This window comes from Equus quagga, chromosome 8 (assembly GCF_021613505.1).
Source record: "Equus quagga isolate Etosha38 chromosome 8, UCLA_HA_Equagga_1.0, whole genome shotgun sequence".
Taxonomy (NCBI): Eukaryota; Metazoa; Chordata; class Mammalia; order Perissodactyla; family Equidae; genus Equus; species Equus quagga.
The window spans coordinates 63,979,351-63,994,719 of NC_060274.1; the positions used below are offsets into that span (position 1 = coordinate 63,979,351).

General features: G+C 39.4%; 1 long non-coding RNA gene across 1 annotated transcript; it reads right to left on the reverse strand.

The window, feature by feature from the left end:
- Nucleotides 1-4,864: 4,864 nt before the first annotated feature.
- On the reverse strand, nucleotides 4,865-15,116 carry LOC124244267 (uncharacterized). Its single transcript, XR_006889933.1, has 3 exons — nucleotides 14,359-15,116; nucleotides 6,517-6,647; nucleotides 4,865-5,312 (listed from the first exon to the last, which is right to left on the reverse strand). It is a non-coding gene; the product is annotated as an uncharacterized LOC124244267 (long non-coding RNA).
- Between the last annotated feature and the right edge of the window lie 253 nt (nucleotides 15,117-15,369).

Consider the following 15,369-nt stretch of genomic DNA (forward strand, 5'->3'; position numbering starts at 1 on the left):
AACATTAATCAAAGGAAAACAGGAATGGTTATATACCATATAATACCAGATAAAGTAGACTTCAGAGCAAAGAACATTACCAGAGATGGAGGGGGCAGTTACATAGCCATAAAAGGGTCAACCCACTAAAAAGAGATCCAAATGGGTATGCACCAAACAACAGAGCTGAAAAATATATGAAACAGAAACTGACAGAACTCAAAGGAGAAATAGACAAATCCACAATTATAGTTGGAGACTGTAATACCCCTTTCTCAACAACTGATAGAACAACTAGGCAGAAAAATCAACAGGATATAGAACTCAACTCCACCATCAACTAACAGGATCGAATGGACATTTAAAGAGCACTCTATGCAACAAAAGCAGAATACAAATTGTTTCAAATGCCCGTGGAATATATACCAAGATAGACCATATCCTGACTCATCAAACAAACTTCATTTACAGCACTAAACGCATACATTATAAAGTAGAAAAAATTCTTAAATCAATGATCTAAGCTCCCACCTCAAGAAGTTAGAAAATAAAAGGAGAAAAATAAACCCAAACAAGCAGAAGAAAGGAAATAATAAGGAGCAGAAATCAGTAAAATTGAAAAAAAAACAATAGAGAAAATGAAACAAAAGTAGCAACTATTAATACGTGAAACAACTTGGATAAATGTCCAGAGAATTATACAAAGTGAAAAAAAGCAAATCCCAAAAGTTTATATAATATATTACTTCATTTGTATAACACTATTGAAATGACAAAACTTTAGAAATGAAGAACAGATTAGCTGTCATCAGGGGTTAAGCAGAGGGTACAGGCAAGGGGGAAGGAGATGTGGCTATGAAAGAGCAATATGAAGGACCCCTTTGCTGATGGAAATGTCCCATATTTTGACTGTATCAGTCTCACTATCCTGGTTACTATATTATACTATAGTTTTGCAAGACATTATAATAGGGGGAAATTGAGTGAAGGACACATAGGTTCTCTATCACTTTTTTTTACAACTGCATGTGAATCTACAATGATGTAAAAATGAAAAGTTTAACTAAAAAGTCATATATAATCACAATTCTCAAAACTCAATAGTAATTAAACAAATTCCCCAATCAAAAATGATTAAAAGATTTGAATATCCAGTTCACCAAGAAAAGATTAAAAGTACATGAAAAAATGTTCAGCATCATTAGTCCTCAGGGAAGTACAAATTAAAAGCACAAGGAGATACCACTGCACTTACCAGAATGGCTAAAATTTGAAAAATGACAATACCCACACGCTGAGGAGGAGTGAGAGCAACTTGGAGTCTCACGACTGTTGGTGAGAATGCAAAATGGCACAGCCACTTTGGAAAACATTTTAGTAGTTTCTTATAAAGTTTAATATCCTTGTCATAAAACTCAACAATCCTACTCATGTTCACACAAAAATTAATCATGAATCTTCATAACAGTTTAATTTACAGACACCAAAAAACTGGAAACAACCCAAATATCCTTCAGTTTGTGACTGGATAATCAAACCATGTTCCATCCATACAATGGGATACTACGCAGCAATAAAAAGAAACAAACTCCTGATACAACAATGTGGATGTATCTCAAAAGCATTATGGTAAGTGAAAAAAATTAACTAAAAAAATTACAGTAGGGGCCGGCCCGGTGGCACAGTGGTTAAGTTCGCACCTTCTGCTTTGGTGGCCCGGGGTTCACTGGTTCGGATCCCGGGTGCAGATACGGCACCGCTTGGCACACCATGCTGTGGTAGGCATCCCACGTATAAAGTAGAGGAAGATGGGCATGAATGTTAGCCCAGGGTCAGTCTCCCTCAGCAAAAAGAGGAGGATTGGCAGCAGATGTTAGCTCAGGGCTAATCTTCCTCAAAAAAAAAAAAAAAACTATAGTACTCTATGATTCCATTTACATGACATTTTTGAGAAGGCAAAACTGTGGGAACAGAAAAATTAGCAGTTGTAGAGCCTAGATGTGGGAAGAGGTTTGACCACAAAGTGACACAAGGGAATTTTGGGGGTGATGGAACTGTCCTACATCCTGACTAAGGTAGTGGTTACACGAGTGCAGGCATTTGTCACATTGATTGATTTTCGAATTCACCCTTCCAACTGAGGGTTTATTCCATTGGGGTCCCAGTGCGATCCCATTTGAATTTCCATGTTTTGGAGGTCTAAATTTCCATGTTTTTCTTCCTAGTCTACTGTCCTGTGAGACCACCAGAGAGAAAGCTAGGGGTCACCATAATTCTAAGATGCCCTTTGAGCAGTCTATAGCCTCTGAATTCCTCACCTCTTTGATTACCCTGTTCGTTCCTTTTTGTCCTCTGAAATTTTCTACTTTCCCGCCTTCACTTAAAAAAGTTTCAACTTCCTATTTCAGGAAATTAACTTTCCTGAACTAAAAATTTGTTTTTAAATATTTTATCTAGAATTTTTAGGGTTTTTTTTCTAAGAAGTGGTTTCTTCTTTTTTAAAATCCATTCTGTTATATTTAGTCCTTCCACATTGTTGTTAAGTAGGATGCATTTAGTCTCATGTGGCATAACTGAAACAGCTGAGGATTAAAAACCATGAGACAGGAATGCTAACCTTGACTTTGCTCTTTACTAGCTATGTGACCCCAGACAATTTGTCTCCTCTCTGTGTCTCTTTTTTCCCTACTTAGGAATGAAGAAAATGGACTGAATGATCTCTAAGTCATCTTCACTAAAAAGGTGCAGTATTTTAATGTTATAGTAATTGGAACAATGGCTGGCCTAGGAGTTTGGAGTCCTAAGTTTTAGATTCGGCTCTCTTACTTCCTAGCTTTCTGTTTTTAGCCACATTGCTTTACTTCCTGAGTCTTCATTTCTTCCTCTGTGAAATGAAAGTGAATAATATGCCATTGTATATATATGCCACATTTTCTTTATCCATTCATCCCTCAAGGGATACTTAGGTTGTTTCTAGGTCTTGGCTGTTGTAAATAATGCTGCAGTGAACACGGGAGTGCAGACATCTCTTTGAGATCCTGATTTCACTTCCTTTGCTTATATACCCAGAAGTGGGATTGCTGGATGATATGGTAGCTCTATTTTTAATTTTCTGAGGAACTTCCATACTGTTCGCGTAGTGGCTACACCAATTTCATTCCCGTCAAGAGCGCACAAGGATTCCCTTTCCTCTACGTCTTCACCAACTCTTGTTATCTCTTGTCTTTTTGATAATAACCATTTACGGCTATATGGATGAACCTGGGAAACATTATAAGTGAAATAAGCCGGACACAGAAAGACAAAGACTGTATGATGTCACTTATATACAGAATCTAAAAACGTTGAACTTACAGAGCCAGAGGGCAAAACAGTTGCTGCCAAGAGGTGGGGGAAATGGGGTGATGTTCATCAAAGGGCACAAATTTTTGTTATGAGATGATAAGTCTGGAGATCTAATGTCCATCACGGTGATTACAGTTAATAGTACTGTATTGTATACTTGAAATTTACTATGAGTAGACCTTAAGTGCTCTCACTTCACAAAAGGTAACTATGTAAGGTGATGGATGCGTTAATTAATTTGATTGTGTTAATTAACTTGATCACAATATATATGTATATTAAATCATCACATTATACGCTTTAAAAAAATCACAATGTACAACCTAAATATACGCAATTTTTATTAGCTCATACCTGAATCATACCTCAATAAAGCTGGAAAAAATAAAAATAAATTTTAAAAAATGAAAGTGATAATATTTACCTCACAGAATTGTTGAGAAAACCAAATTCGATATTATTTTTAAAAGTGCTTGGTATATAAAACGTGAGTAATAAGTCTTAGGAGGATCCAAGAATACGGAATTAAATGATCTCTAAGTTTCTTTAGTGTTTCAAACGTCTATATGTCAACCAAAGTCAGCTCTTAAAAGTAAAAAAGAAAGTTTTTGCTGCAATTCTAACATGAGCTCTCTAGAGGTCTCCATCACCAAACAAATCAGCACAGGCTGTGGCCTTTCAGGAACTGAATCAATTAATGTCTTCAAATTCAACATTCTCCAAAGAGACTTTTTTTGGCTATTTTGAGGCTACATCATTTTTCAGATCGTATCAACCTTTTCTCATTCAGGTTACTGAAGAAGAGTCTTCTCCTAATGCTCACTAGCAACTTTGGACTGAGAATAGATAAGATACTATTTATAATCGTATTACGATTTTTTTTAAAGGTGAGTTTAATTGTTTCTCTCTCACTCCTTCTATTTCAAAAACCACTAACCCCAGGTAGTATTATCCTATTCCTTTTACTTCAAAAACCATTAGCCCCATGTATTATTCTATTATTTTCAAAACTCAGGTTACCTGTCAAAATGAACGACCAAACAAGAAAATGGAAGGAAGGTAGTGGAAGAAAGAAGAAAAAAAAAAGAAAAAAAAAATCCCAAGGCAATGTTTTTCTTACCCACTGTTACCCACAGTAAGCTGTGTATTTCAGGCTGTGCCCGAGGCACCCACATGCGTTTATCTAAAACAAACGTTTCACAAAGCAAAAGTTATCCTTACAAAGTGAGGTGCACTTTTCTATTTTCTATTCTATTCTATTCTTTTTGATTGTGCCTTTGACACACTAGTTAATTTTATGAACCACTGAGGGATGTCACCAGTGGTTTGAAAAATGCTACCTTAATGGGATGCAAAAGCTAAAAAGAGGTAGTTTGGTCTAGAGTACGATATGTACTGACTGACCTCAAAAGACTTTGTGAAGTGACAGGTGCAAGAGGTTAACAATCTGAACAAAGTGATTCCATTTCAACAAAGTATGTGAGTACACATATATACATATTTATTTAAAGAGGTTCAGGAGGTTGCTGGGCTGGACTGTGCTTTCTTTTCCAATCCAGGTTAGAGTTGGTCAAAAGAGAATTTGTATAAGATTTGGAAGTCAGAAGTAAAACAGCAGCTATTACTCTCAGAAGGTCACCATAGTCACATATGGTGATGGACACTGGATCAAAGCTCCCTATCCATCTGGTCTTTCTAATCTTTGGCCCTGATGTCCAGTAGCAGCCTGGGACTCCTCAGAAAATTCTTGGCTGTGGATCTACAGAGAGGAAGTTATGCAGAGGGAATAGCTTCCACTAGCTCCTGCTCCAGAGCCCACATTGCTGGTTGGACACACACGGCTTCCCAGCTTTTCCTGCAAGCTCCCGGACTTGACTCCCTTCCAGACTTTCACTTCCCCACCTCCAGCAGTTTTGTAAGGTTTAATTCCTACAGTGAATGGCTTCTTTCCATCATCTTCACCATGGTTCTTCTTCCCTGACTGAACCCTGAATGGTACAGATAAATATAAATTAGTTGACAGTAGCTACATCTTAAGAGGAGAATAAAAGTGATGGGAAATATAAAGGCAGACGTAGACTTTTCTTTGGAAGACGCCTAAATCATGTAAAGTTTTACAATAGGGTGCATTCATATATTACTTATATGGTCAAAAGAAAGATGGAAGGAAAAGGAAAAAGATGCTGTTAAGATACCAAAGCGTGCTCAGACACAGAAAAGTGCACAGTAGAAAATAAACTGCCATTTTCCAAACATTCTAGAATGGGTGTAAGAGACTTTTACATTCATAAGTGACTATAAAAGTGGTAGTGAACAGGGGCTGGCCCCGTGGCCCAGTGGTTAAGTCCGCGAGCTCCGCTGCAGGCGGCCCAGTGTTTCATTGGTTCGAATCCTGGGCGCGGACGTGGCACTGCTCATCAAACCACGCTGAGGCAGCGTCCCACATGGCACAACTAGAAGGACCCACAACGAAGAATGTACAACTATGTCTTGGGGGCTTTGGGGAGAAAAAGGAAAAAAAAATAAAATAAAAAAAAAAAGTGGTAGTGAACAAAAAGGCAACTGTTCTAGACATTTTAAAAATCCAATATCATGAGGGCGAGTGAAAACACTGCTGGCGCAGCACTTAGACCACAAGGTGCATTGAATCACCTGGGAAGCGCATTTAAAAGTTGCTTCTGATTCAGTGGGCCTGGGCAGGGCCTGACATTCTGCATTTCAAACCCACTTCCAGGTGATATTGACAATACTGATTTGTGGACCATGCTTTGATTAGCAAAGGTCAGGAAAACCAGTATGACATAAAATTCAATGCTGTGTGAACTTATATTGGATATTGTTTCAAGTGGGGGAGAAAGCAATAAAAGTCATTTGGAGGACAATTAGGAAAATAGAATGTGGACTAGGTATCAGAAGATATTATAAAATTGATATTAATTTTTAGGTAGGATAATGTTATTGTGGTTATTTGGGAGAATGTTCGTCTTAGGAAAGACATCCTGAAGTATATCGGGTAACGTATATGACACGTGCAGAGTTCTATGATTGCATAGATAAATTTCTCTGCTGTCAGTAAAATATGTATATACGCATATGTAGAGTAATTTATAATTTAGTAATTCTTTTGCTTGGAAAATACAGATAGGTGAAGAAATGCAGACAGAGAGTGGTGAGCAAGTAGCCCCAAATTACCAGCAGTAGAGGTGCGACATGATGTGCTAGTTTGGAAATGACCATGTTGAACTTTCCCTGAGCCTGTGCTCCTGGAAAATTGCAATGGTTGAGAAATCTTCTCATCCTCTTGTGTTCCAGGAAAAGGCTTGCTGCAAAGAATCAAGAATCATCCTTCCCTCATATGACTTAAATAAGACGCGCAGATGATCCCCTTGGTTACTTAGGACAAAGACAGACACAGACCCGTCCCCACCCCCCACCAAATTCCTATTTGTCATAAAAGGTTAGCTGCAATGTTTGTCCCTACTGACCAATTTCAACAAAATAGCCACTAACTTACCCTGAGCAAACTTCAGGCAGGTTTCTCTCCTTCCCGCAGAGCACAAAACTTTGGCCGCAGAGGTTAAGCAAGCATTAGGAGGTGGAATGAGTCCTCCTTAACAACCCCTCTGGATCACTCACCTCGAAGAAAGACATTTCCTGCTCAACTGGCTGATCATGCCACCTGCTCATCCCACTCCTCACTTCTGGTTTACTCCTCCCCGTAAAACGAAAGTCCTCTGCCTCATCATTGAGATGCTCATAGATCTTCGGTCGGGAGCTTTGTCCTCCCTATTGCAAAGTCTTCCTCTCCTTTCACAATAGTCTTTTTGAATAAAATCTCTGCTTACTTAAGTCCAAATTTGTTTTTTATTTGACAGAAGTGTAAAGTGGGAGAGAGACGCTGCTCTGCACAAGTAAGAAGTGAGGGAGACAAGGAGGCACGGGCAGGGAGTTGCTGGGTCAGGGAAATCTTGAAGCAAGGACACAGGAGTCCCAGAAACCAAGTGCTACAAGGGAGAAGGACCCTGGGTGGGACCCTGATCACTGCTTAGGTGACTGGGCTTTGTGACTCTGCAGTATAACCTCAAAAATTACGTTGTGCTTGGTGTGACTGGATCCATCTGAAAGGTGGTAAATGGGCTGATTTGCAGCAAGCTGGGCTTTGGGCTGAATGAATCAGTGGACAGTGGCTGTTAACAATGCCCATAGCTACTAGTTATTGAACTCCTAGATGTGCCAGGAGCTGAAAAATGAACTTCACACAACTTATTTCATGCACATACAGCTCTGAAAAATCAGCCTCATTCTCCGTATTTTACACCTGATGAACATGTCTCTGAGGCTGTTAAATGCCTTTGTTGAACAACACAACTAGTGAGTGGGAAGTGCTTACCTGCATGTCCTACATGAAAAATGCCTTTGTTTGCAGTATTTCCATCAGCGCTTATTCAAACTTCTTTGTCTAGCAATTCTGGTGGGTAACCCATGGTCGCCCTCCTTAAGCCATGCCCCATTAGCTCTTCTGCTCAGCAAGGGTAAATAAATCAATAAGTTCTGAGTTTGTCCTGCAGGTGCCACTCTCACCATGAGACAGGTCTTTTGAGATCTCAGGACTCATCTCGCAGTATTGTAATTGATTAGAAATTCTCAAAGAAGAGAAAAGACTGATCCTGTACTTCATGCAACTTAGATTTCAGGAGCATGACTCTTGCACATGGATTTAGAGTTCCTTAGCTCCAGTGAATTAGTTAGAATTTTTCCTTTTATGTTTTCATTTTTAAGGCATTTCCTGTATTTTTGAATAGATAATATATTTACATGATTCTTAAATTGAAAAGTGTAAAAACGTACAGTGGAAGATCTCTCTTCCCACACTGTCACTCATCTGTCAAATTTTTATGCCCCAAATAGAAAAGCTACTATTACTATCTTCTTGTGTATCTTCCCTGAGCAATTTTAGGCATATATAAGCACATATAAGTCTATATTACTTTGCCATATTGTTTTACACATATATTATAAAAGCTGTTCTGCAGTTTCTCCAAATTAATATATTTATAAGTCTTCATTTTTAAACAACTTCATGGAATTCCATTTTATGGCTGTATTATAATTCATTTAATCAATTCTCTATATTTTAGGCTGATTTGAATCTTTGCCATTAAATAATAATACTGATAATAATAATAATAATAGCAAGCACTTACTCTAGCTCTGGCACTCTTTGCAACACTTTACTTATGTTAACCCATTTATGCCAAACCACAGCCCTATAAAGTATGTATTTTTATTATCACCATTTTATAGATGAAGAAGCAGAAGCAAAGGAAGGTCAGAAGATTGGCCCATGTTTGCCTGACCAGTAAGTGACGGATCCAGGATAAGGAGAAGACAAAGGGGGTTCACAATACTGGGGAATTGGAGCCCAGTAAATCTTCAGATGAGGGCAGGGCTGGGAAGGGAGGCAGTAGGGCACCTCCCACCACCACACAGGAGAGGACAAGCTACCTTCCAAAGGTGATGTTCCTGTAGGCAAAGGACTCCGGCTCTCAGGACCCAGCCTGTGGTCTGGACCCAGATGTGCTTGGTTGCGTCAAAGAAGAAGGACAAATAAGAGCCTATTCTTTGGATTCAAAGTAGCATCCTGGGATTCAAAGTAGAAGAACAAAAAACAGAATGCCTCAGAGGGTCCAGGGAGATCTCATCCATAAACAGATAGGGATGCTGTTGGAAAATGCATGCCAGGCACTAGCAGCCACTCTCATTAAGGACACCACCTTTATACCGTTATCCCTATCTTCCACTCCATACCAGGGCCCATGTCTCTGTGTGGCCCAGGTTTCTCCTCTGCCGTGTCCCACTACCAACCTTAATTACTCTGGTATCTAGTTCCATGACTGTCTTAGCCTTTTCAGGCTACTATAATAAAAATACCACTGACTGGGAGGTTTAAACAGCAAAGAGTTATTTCTCACAGTTCTGGAGGATGGGAAGTCCAAGAACAAGGTGCTGGCAAATTTGGTGTCTGGTGAGAGCTGGCTTCCTTGTTCACAGACAGCCTTCTTCTCTCATGTCCTCTTGTGGAAGGAGGGAGAGAGCTCTCCAAGGTCTCTTTTAAAGGGCACTAATTGCTCTCACAAGAGCTGCACCCTCATGACTTAACCACTTCACAGAGGTCCACTTCCTAATACCATGACATTGGGGGGTTAGATTTCAACATATGAATTCTGGAGGGACAAACATTCAGTCCATAACAATGGCCCTTCCAGCACCTTGAACCTTTGCCTTCTTGACCCCGCTAACCTCCCTTATGCCACCCCAGCGGAACTGGTGCTAGGATGTATGGCACCTTTGTGTGAATTAGAAAGAGTCACAACTGGATGCATTATAGATCTGGGATCCAGAAAAAGAAAGCCTTTTCTCTTCGTCCCATTGGGTCTTCATTTTTATAGAGTGAACACGAGAACAACTTCGACTCCGGCCTCTTCTTACATGTGCAGCCTGGCGGCACCTTGCCTCAGGCCTTCCCATCACACCTAATTGTTTCCTGCCCTAGGGCTTTTTTATTGATGCTGTGTTGTGGGAAGGTGCTGGGAAACTGTTGGATCCTCATGCATGCATAACTCAAAAGTGGAAGTAACCTTCACTAATGTGAGATGGGAATGAACAGATAAATGTTTCTTTATTTTCCTACGCATATAGTCCTGAATTGCATTTTAGCCAGCAAATTGTATTCATTTTCTGTTGGTACTGTAACAAATTGCCACAAATTCAGTTACTTAAAACATGAACTTCTTGTCTCAAGCTCCGTAGGTCACGAGTCCAGGCTGGCTTGATGAGCTTCTCTGCTCTGGGTTTCACAAGACCAAAATCAAGGTGTCTGCTGATCAAGACTCTTCTCTGGATGCTCTGGGATTCAATCATGAATTCAATCATGAGCTCATTCAAGTTGTTGGAAGAATCCAGTTCCTCATGGCCGTAGGACCAAAGTTCTCATTTCTTTGCAGGCTGTCAGTTGGAGGATGCCTTTAGCTCCTAGGGGCCTCTCTCCAGTCCTTGCATGTGGGCCCTTACATTTCAGAGATGGTAATAGCATGTCGAATCCTTCTCACGCTTAGAATCTCTCTGACTTCTCCTTTTGCCCCATCTCTAACCTCTTCTCTTCTGTTTCCAGCCGAGAAATCTCTCTGCCTCTAAGGGCACATGTGATTAGAATAGGTCCACCTGCATAATCCAAAATAATCTCCCTATTTTAAAATCAACTGATTAGTAACCTTAACTACATCTGCAAAGTCCTTTCATAGTAGTACCTAGATTGGTGTTTGGTTGAATAACCAGGGGGTGGGTATCTTGGGGGAACAGATTTAGAATTCTGACTGTCACATAACCAGTCATCCATAGTGGTTACTAACTTGATAATCCATCTTTGTATTAGTTCTCTATCCTTACCTGTTTTGCTCTCACTATCTCTCACTTTTGCTTCCTAGATCATACTCCCAGTGAAGTACTGGCATTTAAGCTTTGTCTCAGACTCTGTATATTAGGGATCCAGTGTACGGTACTAGCAGCGGCCCTTGAAAGCTGGCCTTCAGGATGGGATTCTGCAACTGGTTCGCTCACAAGTCAGATGGCAAGAAGGAAGCCATTCATGGAGTTATGTAGCATGGTGATAACCTCTGTCATGCAGTGCATTTCAATTACTAAGGTTCTCATCTGTGGTTTAATGGAGTCAGATACAGGTGAAAGGTAAGATTTGGGGGTTATACTTTGGTTTTAGCACTTGAATGGTGGTGAAATAATGATAACCGTATGTATGGTGGAGAGGACTTTTTCTCATTTCTTTAAATTGAGATTTTTATTTTGAGGTCACTATAGATTCACATGAGGTAAGAAATACAGAGAGATCCCATGTACACTTTACCCCTCAATGGTAATATCTTATAAAGTAGCCAAAATACTGACATTGATACGGTCAAGTTACAGAACATCCATCACCACAGGGATACCTCGTGTTGCTCTCTTACAGTCACACGCACTTCTCTCCCTCACTCACAGACTCCTTATCTCCTGGCAACCACTAATCTGTTCTCCATTTCTCTAATTTTGTCATTTCAAGAATGTTACGTAAATGGAATCATGCAGTACATAAAATTTGGGACTGTTTTTTCACTTAGCATAATTATCCAGAGAGTCATCCGAGCTGCTGTGCATGTCAATAGTCTGTTTCTTTTCATTGCTAAGTAGTATTCTGTTGCTAAGTATTCCATTCCGTTCCATTTTTGTCGCCTTGGTCACATTCCCTAATAAGGTGTTGGCAGATAATCCTTTTCCTCAGGCTCTGCTTTCTGGCAAACCCAGGCTAAGACAGGTGTTATTGAGTGTTACCCTCTTCTGGTTGTTACCATAATCTCAGAACATATTCCGTGTACTCATGCCCACAGTCATTTAGAAGGTTAGTAGAAGCAGGGAAGCTGTGGAGGGGCTTCAGACATTAATTTAGATTGTCCTTGGTAATTCTTTGGGGCCCAAAGAATATAGAGAATTATTAAAGGTAAACCTATAATCTAGGAGAAAAGCTATATGAATTTATAGAATAGGGCACCATAATGGGGTATATGTTTTAGAAAAATTACCCTGAGATAAATGATTTAAGAGCTCATATTTAGAAATTCTTAATTAAAGACAGAAAGTTCATTTCGTGGAATGCTTAGGTGGAGATAATCATCATGGTATGCGTGGACTCCGGAGAAATTAGGATTTGGTAAGTATTGTGAACTGAACAAAAGTTTCATCAATAAATTGTACTTTAAATTCAGAATATCATAGACTGTCTGGCTAGGATCTGTGATTTTATTCATAATCATGAATGCGGAGAATAACAAGAAGAGAGATAATCCTGTCTGGTAGAATTTTTCCAGTCTTAAGATAGTGACCTAGGGTATTTCCAAGGTCCAGCTACCTTTTAACAGCAGGAGGGGATGTTTAGCTTTGGAGGAGCCTGAGTATATAGACTTCTGAAGGAGGCAGGGCTGGAACTGAGCTGGTTAAGGGTTGGCACTTCTGCAACTTTGTGACGTATGAGGAACACATTGTTTCTCAACAGGGGATAAGCCCAGAGCCAGAAAGCATTTCTGATTTTAGAGTATTGAGGGCCTCGAGATCCTCCAGAGAGAAAGCTGGAAGAAGCCTGGGAGCAGCCATGCTGAACATTTGCGTTATATATTGAATTTTCTCGACCCTAATAATATTTCACACAAATGCCAACTTGGAAGGCTTGAAGTGGTATTATAACAGGAGTACCCTCAAGTAAAGAAATGTATGGAATTAGCTAGACTGATTCAGTCTGACAATTAGGTCTGTTACCACGTTCATAAATTAAAATTCTTAGATGTGAAGAAGGATATGGTAGTTAAACTTTAAGTTGTATATAAACTGCAGTACTCTTTATAGTGTAGACCTATAACAAACCACCACCAATGTCCTTACCAGTACTAAATTGGGCATCAATAAGCAGCAATGAATAGTAGCTCTAGAAACTGTACTTTTTGCTTTTACGATTGGTCTAGGCTGAGAAATAAAAATGTAGATGCTCTCTTACATTGCCAGGTTCAAACCTCTGATACTATCTCTACTGAGGGAATGCTTGCCATTTGGGATAGGAAAAGGCCCGCATCCTGAAGACTGTACTATCTTTCAGCAGTCATAAATTAAGTAACCTAAAACTCTCAGAGTCATCCTAAATGAGAGTGGAAAGTGTGGCAAACAGCCCAGTGGAAAGATTCAAGGTGACAGAAAGTAGCGGAGTCTTCAAGTGGGGAAAGGATGTCTTCTCTAAAGGCCAGAACCTTACTCTGGGAATGGCAGAAATTAACGCTAATTAGTTCATGTTTCTAGAAGGTACTGCAATGTCTCATCAATGGGCTGTGAAAGGAGCTACTATTTTCTCAGCAATATCACCCCAGGGTATAAGGAAATGCGTGAAGATTTACCTCTGAACTCTGGCTAAGCTAAAGAGAAAAGAAATTCATTACAAAGCTATTTTGTAGCTCACAGATTTGACAGGAAAGTTAAAGACTGGCTCATAAATGGGTAGGATTTCAGCACAAGTGGGAAGCAGACAACATATCCACGGTCCTGCCACAGGAAGAGTCTGTTAGGATCCAACTGTAGTGCCTGGGCACCATACTGACTCACCACTGAATTTTCTCTAACCTTCTCTGTCTTTGTGTTTCTTCCTCCACATTCAAAAATCCTAGATAAGGAAGGAAACTTCGGGTATTCTTTAGTTTTTGTAGTGGGATAAAGTCTCTGCCTCTTACAAAGACATATGTGCTGTGAGTTTTATTTTTTAAAAGAAATACAAATGGGGTTTGTTTGCCAGGCAGTCAGAGATCCTGGCAAATGACAGTTCTCTATCACTCCATTGCTGCCCAGTATCCCACATGCATTATCCCTCCCAAAATTGTACTTTACTGGAAAAGCTTGTGAAGTATTGGCGTTATTTCTTACTTATTTATTTATTTATTTTTGCTGAGGAAGATTCGCCCTGAGCTAACATCTGTTGCCAATCTTCCTCTTTTTTTGCTTGAGGAAGATTAGTCTTAAGAAAACATCCATGCCAGTCTTTCTCTATTTTGTGTGTGGGATGCTGTCACAGCATGGCTGATGAGTGGTGTAGGTCCACACCCAGGATCCGAACTCGTGAACCTGGGCCATCAAGGTGGAGCATTGGAACTTCACTACACCATAGGGCTGGCCCCCTTCTTACTTAGTTTTAAAAAAATAAAACTTGTTTGTGTATCTTTCAGAGCCTGGAGTTTTCTTCTCGGGAAGGTTTTATATTAAAGATTTAGTTTCTTTAATATTAGTCTGCATTATAGAAATCATGAATACTTGATTATTATAGGTCTATTTAGATATCTATTTCTTCTGTAGGTTTTGATAAATGATATTTTCTACAGGTATATCCATACCATCTACGTTTTCATATTTATTGGCATAAAATTGTTTATAATATCTTAATATATTCTTACTTACTTTCAACGCCTGGAAGATCTCTAGTGAGACACACTCCTTTCAGCCTTGATATTCTTATGCTTGCGATTCTCTCTTATCTTGATTAGTCCTGTTAGATGTTTCTCAGTTTTCAACAAACCAATATTTTTTCTTTTGCTGATTTTCAGTATCAGAAAGCTTGTCGTCTGCTTCATTAATTTCTGCCCTCATTTTTCTTATTTCCTTCCTTGTGCTTCTTTGAGTTTATTTTACAGGTTTTTATCTTAACTTCCTGACACTTCTTGTTTCATCTGTGACATATAAAGAGCTTGGAAGTCATTATTCTTGTCCTTACATCAAGAAAAAGGACACAGAAGGTTGACCCACACTAACCACCAACTTAACCTAATTAACAATTTCTACTAAACTCCAACCAACAATAGCAAAATATGCATTCTTTTCAAATGCACATGGAATTTACAAAGAAAGACCACATGCTGGCCCACAAAACAAATCTCAATACATTTAAAAGGATTGAAGTAGTTTAGATATCTTCTAATTTATGGATTATCAAAAAAATCTAAGACTAGACTTCATTACCCAAAACGTCTCCAAATCCAAAAAACTGCAGTATTTCTCTATTCAGAGAAAAAGACAAATTCATATTGCTACTAAGAAGCTATTTCTCTAGTCTCCTTTTCAGCATCTTACAGTTGCACCAGCTTTCCTGCAAACTCTGTTTATGACAAGAGAACAAAATAATTTCACTCCCATATATCACTAAATTAAAAAACTTCAAGAAGCTTAAAGGTTGCCTGGTTCTCTAGGACTACGTAACACTGAAAACCAAGCACCTCCTCACACAGCAACAGTGCCAATATCTCAAGTAGGCATACCTGACTGCTAGGAGACAGCCCTGACAAGAAACAAATTAGAATCTGCGTTACCAAATAGAGACTGAAGTGCCATCTGTTAGGCGGAAGCTTCCTACTCCTGAGAAGGCTGATGGGGGAGGGGAAACCTGGCTTCAGGACACTGACACCAACATCCATG